The 11,852-nt window shown below is 47.2% G+C and overlaps 1 long non-coding RNA gene across 1 annotated transcript; it reads left to right on the top strand.

Annotated features, from left to right (window-relative positions):
• Positions 1-1,256, top strand: LOC147309485 (uncharacterized). The gene is made up of 3 exons (XR_015125878.1): positions 1-113; positions 567-1,086; positions 1,165-1,256. It is a non-coding gene; the product is annotated as an uncharacterized LOC147309485 (long non-coding RNA).
• The last annotated feature ends 10,596 nt before the right edge of the window (positions 1,257-11,852 follow it).

Here is an 11,852-nt window from a genome sequence, read left to right as displayed (position 1 = left end):
TCAATAACATTAGCAAGTGGTGGAGGCCAGCAGGTGGATGAAGGAAAAGGGAGGCAAGAGGAGAGACCCGAAGTGGCCGCTGGTCCGAGAGTGTCAGGTGAACTGAACTTCAGGTAAGAAGTTATAACCTGCAGTCCATCTGGGTCAGATTATGAACCAAGTTTAGGTGGAGTTTATTTTCGTTATGCTGACTTTTTCGTACTGCGTGCTAGCTAGCATGACGGAGTTTCTATACAGCTGGGTGGGTGCTATGTTACTGATGTTGAACTTTATTTTGTTCATAAGGTTAATTATTAGAGTTGCCAACCGTCCCGTAAAAAACGGAATCGTCTCGTATTCAGAGAAAATATTACGGGTTTCGTGTTGAGGTGAAAAGGAACATTTTGTCCCGGACTTCAGCTACAATGAAAAAGACACAAAGCTGGAGTTATTCTGTGTTTACGCTGCACAGCTGCCTCTTCTTCTCTCATTCTCTCCTCTCCTGTTTCTACTTCAATCATAAAACTGATCAATGATCAGCTGATCGGCTTTTCTCTCTTGTTTGTTTATCGCCCACTTTGCGCCAGAAAGAGGAAACCAGCCCGTTCCCTGCCCGTTCCCTGGTTCTTGAGAGGTACAGATCCTGGATGGAGGGCAGGGGGGTGCCGATGATCCTTTCTGCTGCCCGTACAGTCCGCTGCAGTCTGCTCCTGTCCTGTTTAGTGGCTCCATACCAGACTGTGATGGAGGAGCACAGGACAGACTCAATGACCGCAGTGTAGAACTGGATCAGCAGCTGTCACGGACCCGGTGCCGGGGACTCGGGGTTCGTGAACAGTGTGGACCTTTATTGTTATTAGTGTATTGGATGTACGTTTGCTGCACTGTGCTCTTGTGTTCCATGCTGGTGTGTGTGTGTGTGTGTGTGTGTGTGTGTGAGGCTGGAGGATGAAGGACAGCCACCTGCAGGCCTGATGGGTGTGGCCCTGCCAGCTGCTGGTCACGCCTAGCTTACCACACACCTGCTTCTGATCAGGATCGTCGGGGGAGCTACTTAACAGAGCGATGGAGCTTCCTCCGGCGCAGGATCGTTGAGTTAGACTCCATGTCAGTGTTTCTAGTGTTGTTAAAGTGTATGCCTGCCGGAGTTGGTGCCATAACGGCTGTGTCTGTGTTTTTCCCCAGGAGGACAGCGGAACACAGGACTGCAAGACACACGGGGTGTGTGAAGGCACAGGGGCAGAGAGCACGGGATACCAGCACTTGGGAGAAGACACATCACGGGAGTCGAGGGAGCACTTTTGGAGATTTAATGTGTGGTGTACAATTACCTCACTGTAAATAAACCCACTGTTCATTCCATTAAGTCTGCGTTTTGGGTCCTTTCTCCTACATCCCCCACGGTCTGCCCTCCAGACCGTGACAGAAGCTCCTGTGGAAGACTGTACTTCCCCAGTTGTCTCAGGAAGTACATCCTCTGCTGGGTTTTTTTGAGGATGGAGTTGATGTTGGTCTCCCACTTCAGGTCCTGGGAGATGGTTGTACCCAGGAACTTGAAGGTCTTCACAGTTGACACAGGGCTGTCTGATATGGTGAGGGGGAGCAGAGTTGAGGGATGTCTCCTGAAGTCCACTTTCATCTCTACAGTCTTAAGTGTTCAGCTCCAGATTGTGCTGACTGCACCAGAGTACCAGCCGCTCAACTTCCTGCCGGTATGCAGGCTCATCACCATCTTGAATGAGGCCAATGATAGATTGATACATATATACCATCAGAACAGTGTACATCACTGTCACAACAGCGTTTGTTTTCATTCAAAGGCTTTATGATTTTTCCTATAATGGTGGGAAAAATCATATTCCCATAGTCATATTCCCTGGGATGATTTTTTTTTTTGTCCCAGTCCAGCCCTGTAAGCAGCTCATCTGCAGTCTGGTGTTACCTGCATCTTCCTATTCAGAAGGCAGAATTTCCGAGTTCTGAGTACAATCGAAAGCACCTCGACTGCAGTTTTTGAGTTGGATGTAAAAAGCAGGCTAGAATTTCTCTTGTGGAAATGTGCACATTATTTTTTTCCTTTCGATTGGTAGGTGGCACAATGCACTTGTGGCAAGTAAGCAAGCTAGAAGACTGGCAAACTTGCTGGGTATCCAGTTACGGAAGTAACACATTAACAAGAGAATTCTGAGTAAAACCAAAGTTACTTTCCCTAGTAACTAGTTACTCTGAAAGTAACGAGTAACTTGAGTAACTGAGTTACTTTTGATAGAAGTAACTAGTAATGTAACTAAGTTACTAATTTAAAGTAACTTACCCAACACTGCCCGTCCTCTGGCCGAGGGAATGAGACAACAACCTCTGAGACATGAGACAAAAACAAACACCTTTCCCTACTACGCCTCCCACACTTACCTCCTCAATTGGTCTCTTAATTCTTCAAACTTGGTTCAAGCTATCATGTTTGGGACTCTCTAATCAAAAGCGAGCCTGACTTATGGCCTTGGCTCCCTATTTCGTCTACCTTCAACAATGGTGGGGGTGAAGCTCCCGTGGAATGTGCTCTCTGTCTCCTCTATTATCAGAAAAAGCAAGGTCCTGACTCTGAAAACAGTATTTCTTATAACTCAGCAGTATAATGTATCATAAACAATATCATTCATTCACAATAAATCAGCAGTCCAATGTAATACAAATCAGTTTAACAAATGTAATAGTTATCACCTTCTTCTAATTCAGGAGAATAATTATCTGCATTTACAACTCTTCTCCTGTCCTGTTGTCACAGCAGAAAAAGATTTCTAATAGGAAATTAGATCAAGTTGTTTATGATCTTCTCCCCCCTTTTTGAGTCATATCAATCCCTTGGCTCAAAACTTCAACCAGCCTTGCAGAAGGCTTCTCTGCAGTGCATCAAATCTGCATGGCAAAATGACACACTTTAGGTGATCTTCATCCTTGGGAAGAGTGGTGTCAGCTATTTCCCAGTCTTCTAGAATCTGTGCTTCACACAGAATCACAATCCCACCGCTGAACGTCTTCTGCGCTGTCTCTTTTGGAGCTTGGCACGCTCCCTTCATCCTCCAGGTTCACACGTTCCAATGCTGCTGAAGATTTAAGGCAGAGCATGTACACCTTAGTTGTCTTCCTCAACATCAACATCGAAACTCTTTCATTTTATTTAAGATTTTGCTTTGCGAAATCTCCTCACGATGATCTTCTGGAAGCCCGATGTCTGCTGTGCTGAAGATGATCTCTGATCCTCCTGAAGCCACTCTCCTGGCCTCAGCTTCCATCTTGTGGACGATCCCCTCAGTCACTCCTTCTCGTCATGGCACCTCACAACATCTGCAAATTAAAAAATGACACTCCTCTTGCTGCACGGCTCTCGCCATGTGTCAACTCCCCAATGAGACATGCACAAGAATGTTGCCACATTCTCTCTAAAACAATCTCCAGGGTTTCCCACTTGGAGCAGCCATACTCCAAACCTGTAACCCTGTGTAAAACATTAGTCAGCAATTAAATGTTTAGCTTGTTTAACTCTCAGCTCCACCCAGAGCCTGTATCCTAGAAGACAAAGTCTTCAAGTTAAAACAACTTCACATTTGCAACCAACTGCAGCTCATAAGTGTAATAAAGTATTCAGCATCCCAGAGACAGGTATCATTGCAGGTCTATTCTAAACTCATTTAACTCCTACTTTTTTCCATAGTTTGCTCCAAATCATTGAACATCTCAACATCATTCCACATTGTAATCATTCCTTAAGTTTGTCACTCACCATGAGCCCAATAGTGGTCAGATAATGAGCCCCATGTAACTATTCAGTAACCACTGCGCATCTGTTCAATTGTCACTTGTCTGTCTGTGCTGAATCCTTTACAAGCACTCTTAAAGAAAAACAAACATTAGCCAAACACGCGGATCATCCTGGTGGTCAGGCGTCGGCCACCCATATTCCAGAGGTGCTGTAAAAGGTCATAAAGTTAACACTCTGCTGTAAAAAGAAGCAACACTGGTTTCAAACACAGTATCACACTTTATTCACTTCCCCCCTGTAATTTTCAACATTTTCTCCAACATTTTCTCAACAACATTTCATCATCAACATATAGCCTGTAACCACAGTTTTCTTCACACAAAATCTCAGCAATCCTGTGGTAGAAAAACATTAAGTTGTATCCTGCTATAAATCACATGATCAAATCACATGATTAACCACCTGCTGTAGAAAAGAAATGTAAATGATAGATGTATACACTCTTTCTCACAGTAATCTTTGTGAGCAACACATGCCCATGAATAACACACCCATGGTAAATTCAAAAACATCCAGAAAAATTATAACTAAAAGGTTAAATTTGCGGCAGCACGGTGGTGGTTAGCAATTGAGGAGAAACACCTTCAGCTTGAAGCAGATATAGCTGCAACTGTTGCAAAGATGAATGTGCTGAGAACTGGATCCAGTATGTGAAGTGTTGTTTCGCATAGTGGATCCAGTGGATCTAATGGAATGGAATCATATTTTAAAACAAAAGGAAACAGCCTGGAAATTCTTAATGCGGATGTAGAGACTTTTGTTCCACAGATGCTTACAAAAGGAAATGCAATCACTGGGAATGCAGAGCTTCAAGTAAAAACAGTGCAACAGAATATGAAAGGGGAAAGGCCTGCACCCACTCTTATGGGGCCTTCTGATGCTTTTAGACCAATTCCACCTTTGCCTAAGCCACAAGCTGCTCATCCAGTACCCAATGAAAATCTGTTGTCCATTATGGAAAAACAAAATGAATTAACTTGTATGTTGGTCCATTTCTTCACTGCCCAAAAGGGAGATTCAGACCTTTGATGGCGATCCTTTACATTTTGAGGCTTTTATGCGCTTGTTTGAACAGGTCATAGAAGCAAAGACTGGCGATGCTGGCGCCTGCCTGCATTATCTTGCACAGTACACCAAGGGGCAGCCCAATGAACTTGTTAAAAGCTGTCAACATATGTCTGAGAGTGCTGGATATGTAAAGGCAAAGACTTCGGGAATGGACATGTGATTGAATCTGCTTATTTGAACAACATTCACTCATGGCCACTGATTAGATTGGAAGATGGAAAAGCTCTTCAGGCATATTGTTTGTTCCTACGTGGATGCTGCAATGCAATGGAAGAGATTACTGATCTCTCTGAATTAAATATACCTGCCGATGTCCTCTTAAGCCCCAAGGGGGTTTCTGAGCTTCCTGCTCGAAACTGTAATGCCCAAATTTAATTGATTATTTCTCTGCAATTACAAACTCTGTCCTTACAATCTTGGCTTCAAAATAAAGCTAACATTTGTGAAATTTCAGCTGAGGTGTTAATATTGAAGCAGATGTTATTGTGTCAAAGTTACTGAGACTGGAACACAGAAAAAGTGAGTCGATTTTATCCTCGCCCATTTTTTATTTTTTTTTTATTTTTAGCCTATAACCCTATAAGGCCAGTGTGGAGCCTGTGATTGGCATGAATATGCCCAGAGCTCTAAAACCTTTGGAGGTCATCCGGAGTGTAGGTGATGGACCTTTTGCCATTAGGACTGTGCTTGGCTAGACAGTGAATGGGCCACTTAATCGAGAATGCTGTGGAAGGCCAGGATGTTTGGCAACAGTTACTGCCAACGGAGTTTCTGCTGTCACACTGGACAAGCTATGGAAACAGCAGTTCAAGATGGACTTTCCTAAGAGCAGCAATGAGCAGTCAACATTGCAACAGGGCCTGGGCTGCTGTCTTAGGCCATCAACATTACACAAGGGCCTGTGCTGCTGGCTGACGACATCCAAAGTACACCATGGCCTGTGCTGTTGGCTGAGGCCATCAACAGCTCACCAGGGCCAGTGCTGCAGGCTGAGGCCATCTACAGTACCCCAGGTCCTGTGCTGCTGTTGGTAGAGGCCATCTACAGTATGTGTTGATGGCTGAGGAAAGCTACATTACACCAGGGCCTGTGCTACTGGCTGATGACATCCAAAGCACACCATGGCCTGTGCTGCAGGCTGAGGCCATCTACAGTACACAACGGACTGAGCTGTTGTTGATAGCCTCTGATGCTGGCTGAAGCCTTCTAAATTACACCAGGTCCTGTGCTGCTGGTTGAGGCCAACTTAATTGCACCAGGGCCTGTGTTGATGGCTGAGGCCAGGTACATTACAGCAGAGCCAGTGATGCTTTCTTAGGCCATTTACATCACACCAGGGCCTGTGCTGCTGGCTGATGACATCTAAAGCACACCATGGCCTGTTCTGCTGGCTGAGGCCATCTACAGTACACAACGGACTTAGCTGCTGTTGGTAGAGGCCATCTACAGTACACCAGGGCCTGTGCTGCTGGCTGAGGCCATCTACAGCACAGAAGGGCATGTGCTGCTGTCTTAGGCCATCAACATCACAGCCCGGCCTGTGCTGCTAGCTAAGACCATCTACAGTACACAAGGGACTGAGCTTCTGTTGGTAGAGGCCATCTACAGCACACCAGCACATGTGCTGCTGGCTGATGCCATCTACATCACACCAGGGCCGGTGCTGATAGCTAAGGCCATCTACATCACGCCAGGGCCTGAACTTCTGTTGGTAGAGGCCATTTACAGCACACCAGCACATGTGCTGCTGGCTGAGGCCATCTACAGTACACAATGGACTGAGCTGCTGTTGGTAGAGGCCATCTACAGCACACCAGCGCATGTGCTGCTGGCTGAGGCCATCTACATCACACCAGGGCCGGTGCTGCTAACTAAGGCCATTCACATTACACTAGGGCCTGTGCTGCAGGGTGAGGCCATCTATATTACACCAGGGCCTGTGCTGCTGTCTTAGGCCATTAACATCACCCGCTACATTACATCAGGGCCGGTGCTGCTGTTGGTAGAGGCCATTTACAGCACACCAGCACATGTGCTGCTGGCTGAGGCCATCTACAGTACACAATGGACTGAGCTGCTGTTGGTAGAGGCCATCTACAGGACACCAGGGCCGGTGCTGCTGTTGGTAGAGGCCATCTACAGCACACCAGCGCATGTGCTGCTGGCTGATGCCATCTACATCACACCAGGGCCGGTGCTGCTAACTAAGGCCATTCACATTACACTAGGGCCTGTGCTGCTGTCTTAGACCATCTATATTACACCAGGGCCTGTGCTGCTGTCTTAGGCCATTAACATCACCCGCTACATTACATCAGGGCCTTAGCTGCAGTTGGTAGAGTCCATCTAAGGAACACCAGGGCTGGTGCTGCTTGCTGAAGCCATCTACAGCACACCAGGGTGTGTGCTGTTGGCTGAAGCCTTCTAAATGACACCAGGTCCTGTGGTTCTGGCTTAGGCCATCTACATTACACTAGACTAGGGCCTGTGCTGCTGCTTGAGGCCATTTTAATGGCACCAGGGCCTGTGTCGATCATTGATACCACCAACAATACACCTTGCCCTGTGCTACTGTCTTAGGCAATCTACATCTCACCAGGGCCTGATCTTCTGATGGTGGAGGCCATCAACAGCACACCAGGGCATGTGCTGCTGGCTTAAACAATCACCAGCACACTAGGTCCTGTGCTTCCGACGGAGGCCATCTACATTGCACCATGTCCGGTGCTGATGCTGGTAGAGGCCATCTACATCACACCAGGGCCTGTGCTGCTGGCTGATGACATCCACAATACACCAGGGCCAGCGCTCCTTGTGAGGCCATCTTGACTACCCCAGGGCCTGTTCTGCCTAGCTGATACCATCTACATTTCACCAGGGCCTGCGTTGCTGGCTGATGCCATCCACATTGCACCAGGGCCTGTGCTACTGGCTGAGGCCAACTACATTTGACGAGGGCGTGTGGTGCTTGCTGATGCCATCCACAATACACAAGGGCCTGTGCTACTGGCTGATTCCATCCACATTACACCATGGCCAGTGCTTCCTGTGAGGCCATCATCACCACACCAGGGCCTGTAGTGCTGGCTGAGGCCATCCAGATAACTCCAGGGCCTGTGATGCTGGCTTATACCATCCACATTAGACCGGGGCCATTGGTTCCTGGGAGGCCATCTTACCACACACAGGGCTTGTGCTGCTTATTGATGCCATCCACATTACACCAGGGTACGTGGTGCTGACCAATACCATCCATATTTCACCAGGGCCCGTGTTGTTAGATGAGGCCATCCACATTGCACCAGGGTGTGTGCTACTGGCTGAGGCCAACTACATTTCAGCAGGGCCTGTGCTACTCGTTGATGCCATCCACATTACAACAGGGCCTGTGGTGCTGTCCGAAACCATCCACATTTCACCAGGGCTTGTGTTGCTTTCTGATGCCATCCACAATACACAAGGGCCTGTGCTACTGGCTGATGCCATCCACATTACACCACGGCCAGTGGTGTTGGCTGAGGACATTCATATTACACCAGGGCCTGTGGTGATGGCCAATACCGTCCACATTTCACCAGGGCCAGTGCTTCCTGTGTGGCCATCATCACCACACCAGGGCCTGTGCTTCTGGCCGAGGCAAACTACATTTCACCAGGGGCTGTGCTGCCCTCTGAAGCCATCCAGATTACACCAGGGCCTGTGCTGCTGGCTGAGGCCAACTACATTTCAGCAGGGCCTGTGCTACTCGTTGATGCCATCCACATTACAACTGAGGACATTCATAATATACCAGGGCCTGTGGTGATGGCCAATACCGTCCACATTTCACCAGGGCCAGTGCTTCCTGTGAGGCTATCTTCACCACACCAGGGCCTTTGCTTCTGGCTGAGGCCATCCACATTTCACCAGGCCACGTGTTTCTGGTTTAGACCAACTACATTTCATCAGCGCCTGTGCTACTCGTTGATCCCATGCACAGGGCCTGTGGTTTTGGCTGTTACCATCGACATTTCACCAGGGCCTGTGTTGCTGGCTGATGCCATCCACAATACACAAGGGCCTGTGTTACTGGCTGATGCAATCAACATTGCAGCAGGGCGAGTACTCCCTGTCAGGCGATCTTCACAACACCAGGGCCAGTGGTACAATATACACAAGGGCCTGTGCTACTGGCAGCAAACTGACAGCAAAGGTCCTTCAAATCCAGAGACAAAGAGGAGTTGAAAAGGGTGCAGAGAGAGCTGAGGGGACTGATAAGGAATGGGAAGGACAGCTACAGACAGAAGATGGAGAACCACCTTCAGTAAAACAACGTTGGTGAAGTCTGGAGAGGCCTCAGAACCATCTCAGGCCACAAACATCAGAACTCTCTGCCTGGGTGGGCAAATGAACTGAATCATTTCTTCAACAGATTTGATTCAGCCATGAGGCAGTCTCCAACATCGGCTGCAGACTCACCCACCCCCACTGCTGCTGTTCCACCTCTGACACCTCAGACACTTCACACCTCCTCTATTCACCCTGCTCACTCCTCCCCACCCCCAACAACAGCATCCAATACACATTCAACACAAGGCTCCAGCCTGTCTGTCTCAACCACCCAGGTTATGAGGGAACTGAGGAGGCTGATGCCATCCACAATACACAAAGGCCTGTGCTACTGGCTGATGCATCCACATTACACCAGGGCCAGTAGTCCCTGTGAGGCCATCTTCACCACACCAGGGCCTGGGCTGCTTGCTGATACCATCTACATTTCACCAGGGCCTGCGTTCCTGGCTGATGCAATCCTCATTGCACCAGGGCCTGTGCTACTGGCTGAGGCCAACTAGATTTCACCAGGGGGTATGTTGCCAGCTGAGGTCATCTACATTTCACCAGGGCCTGTGTTCATGGCTGAGGCCAACAACATTTCACCAGGGCCTGCGTTGCTGGCTGATTCCATCAACATTACACCGTGGCGAGTGCTTTTCTTGCACGAAAAAAAAAAAAAGTTTTCATCTTGTGAATAACTTGAAAATCTTAGCTCAAACAGCTGCAAAACCTGTTTGCCCAGCACAGGGATGTTGAATTCTATAAGATAAAGCCATAAATATGTGTGTCTGAGTCTTCTATCAAAAGTTACAGCTATTTATATGAAGTTGTACAAAAACGCTTTATTTCGTCAAGACAGTACGTTTCTCACTGTTACATGTGCCGATATCATGCACATTTCACCAGGGCCAGTGTTGTTAGATGAGGCCATCCACATTATAACAGGGCCTGTGCTAGTGGCTGAGGCCAACTACATTTCACCAGGTCCTGTCTTGGTGGCTGATGCCATCCACAATACACAAAGGCCTGTGCTACTTGGCTGATGCTATCCACATCACACCAGGGCCAGTTCTCCCTGTGAGGCAATCTTCACCAAACCAGGGACAGTTCTACCTGTGGGGCCATCTTCGCCACACCAGGGCCTGCGTTGCTGGCTGATAGCATCTACATTTCACCAGGACCTGTGGTGCTGGCTGAGGTCATCCACAATACACAAGTGCCTGTGCTACTGGCTGATGCCATCCACATTACATCAGGGCCAGTGGTGTTGGCTGATGCCATCCAAATTAAACCAGCGCCTGTGATTCTGGATTGGGCCAACTAGATTTCAAAAGGTCCTGTGTTCATGGTTGAGAACAACTACATTTCACCAGGGCCAGCGGTCCTTGTGAGGCCATCTTCACTACACGAGGGCCTGTGCTACTGGCTGATTCCATCCACATTACACCAGAGTGTGTGGTGCTGACCAATACCATCTATATTTCACCAGGGCCAGTGTTGTTAGATGAGGAAATCCACATTACACCAGGGCCTGTGCTACTGGCTAAGGCCAACTACATTTCACCAGGGCCTGTGTTCATGGCTGAGGCCAACAACATTTCACCAGGGCCTTTGTTGCTGGCTAATCCCATCCACAATACAAAAAGGCCTGTGCTGCTTGCTGATGCCATCCACATTACACCAGGGCCAGTGCTTTTCTCGCACGAAAAAAAGAGTATAATTTTTCATTATGTGAATAACTTTAACATCTTAGCTCAAACAGCTGCAAAACCTGTTTGCCCAGCACGGGGAAATTGAATTCTATAAGATGAAGCCATAAACATGTGTGTCTGAGTCGTCTATCAAAAGTTACACCGATTTATATGAAGTTGTGCAAAAACGCTTTATTTCGCCAAGACAGTGCGTTTCTGACGATTACATGCATTTGAATGGGGAACTCGCCTGAAACAAAGTATAGGTTTTCATTATGTGAATAACTTTAACATCTTAGCTCAAACAGCTGCAAAACCTGTTTGCCCAGCACGGGGATATTGAATTCTATAAGATGAAGCTATAAACATGTGTGTCTGAGTCGTCTATCAAAAGTTACACCGATTTATATGAAGTTGTGCAAAAACGCTTTATTTCGCCACGTTAGTGCGTTTCTCGCTATTACATGCATTTGAATGGAGTTCTCGCCCGACACAAAGTAGTTTTCATTATGTGAATAACTTTAACATCTTAGCTCAAACAGCTGCAAAACCTGTTTGCCCAGCTCGGGGATATTGAATTCTATAAGATAAAGCCATAAATATGTATTTCTGAGCCTTCTATCAAAAACTACAGCTGTCTTCATGAAGTTGTACAAAAACGCTTTATTTCGCCAAGACAGTGCGTTTCTGACGATTACATGCATTTGAATGGGGAACTCGCCTGAAACAAAGTATAGGTTTTCATTATGTGAATAACTTTAACATCTTAGCTCAAACAGCTGCAAAACCTGTTTGCCCAGCACGGGGATATTAAATTCTATAAGATAAAGCCATAAATATGTGAGTCTGAATCTTCTATCAAAAGTTACAGCTATATATATGAAGTTGTGCTAAAACGCTTTATTTCGCCACGTTAGTGCGTTTCTCGCTATTACATGCATTTGAATGGAGTTCTCGCCCGAAACAAAGTATAGGTTTTC

This window comes from Aulonocara sp. 'chitande type north' Nkhata Bay, linkage group LG17 (assembly GCF_057382095.1).
Source record: "Aulonocara sp. 'chitande type north' Nkhata Bay isolate Kocher_YH1m ecotype deep benthic linkage group LG17, A_spYH_male_GT1.1, whole genome shotgun sequence".
NCBI classification, from domain to species: domain Eukaryota; kingdom Metazoa; phylum Chordata; class Actinopteri; order Cichliformes; family Cichlidae; genus Aulonocara; species Aulonocara sp. 'chitande type north' Nkhata Bay.
This window is presented reverse-complemented; position numbering and strand designations above follow the sequence as displayed.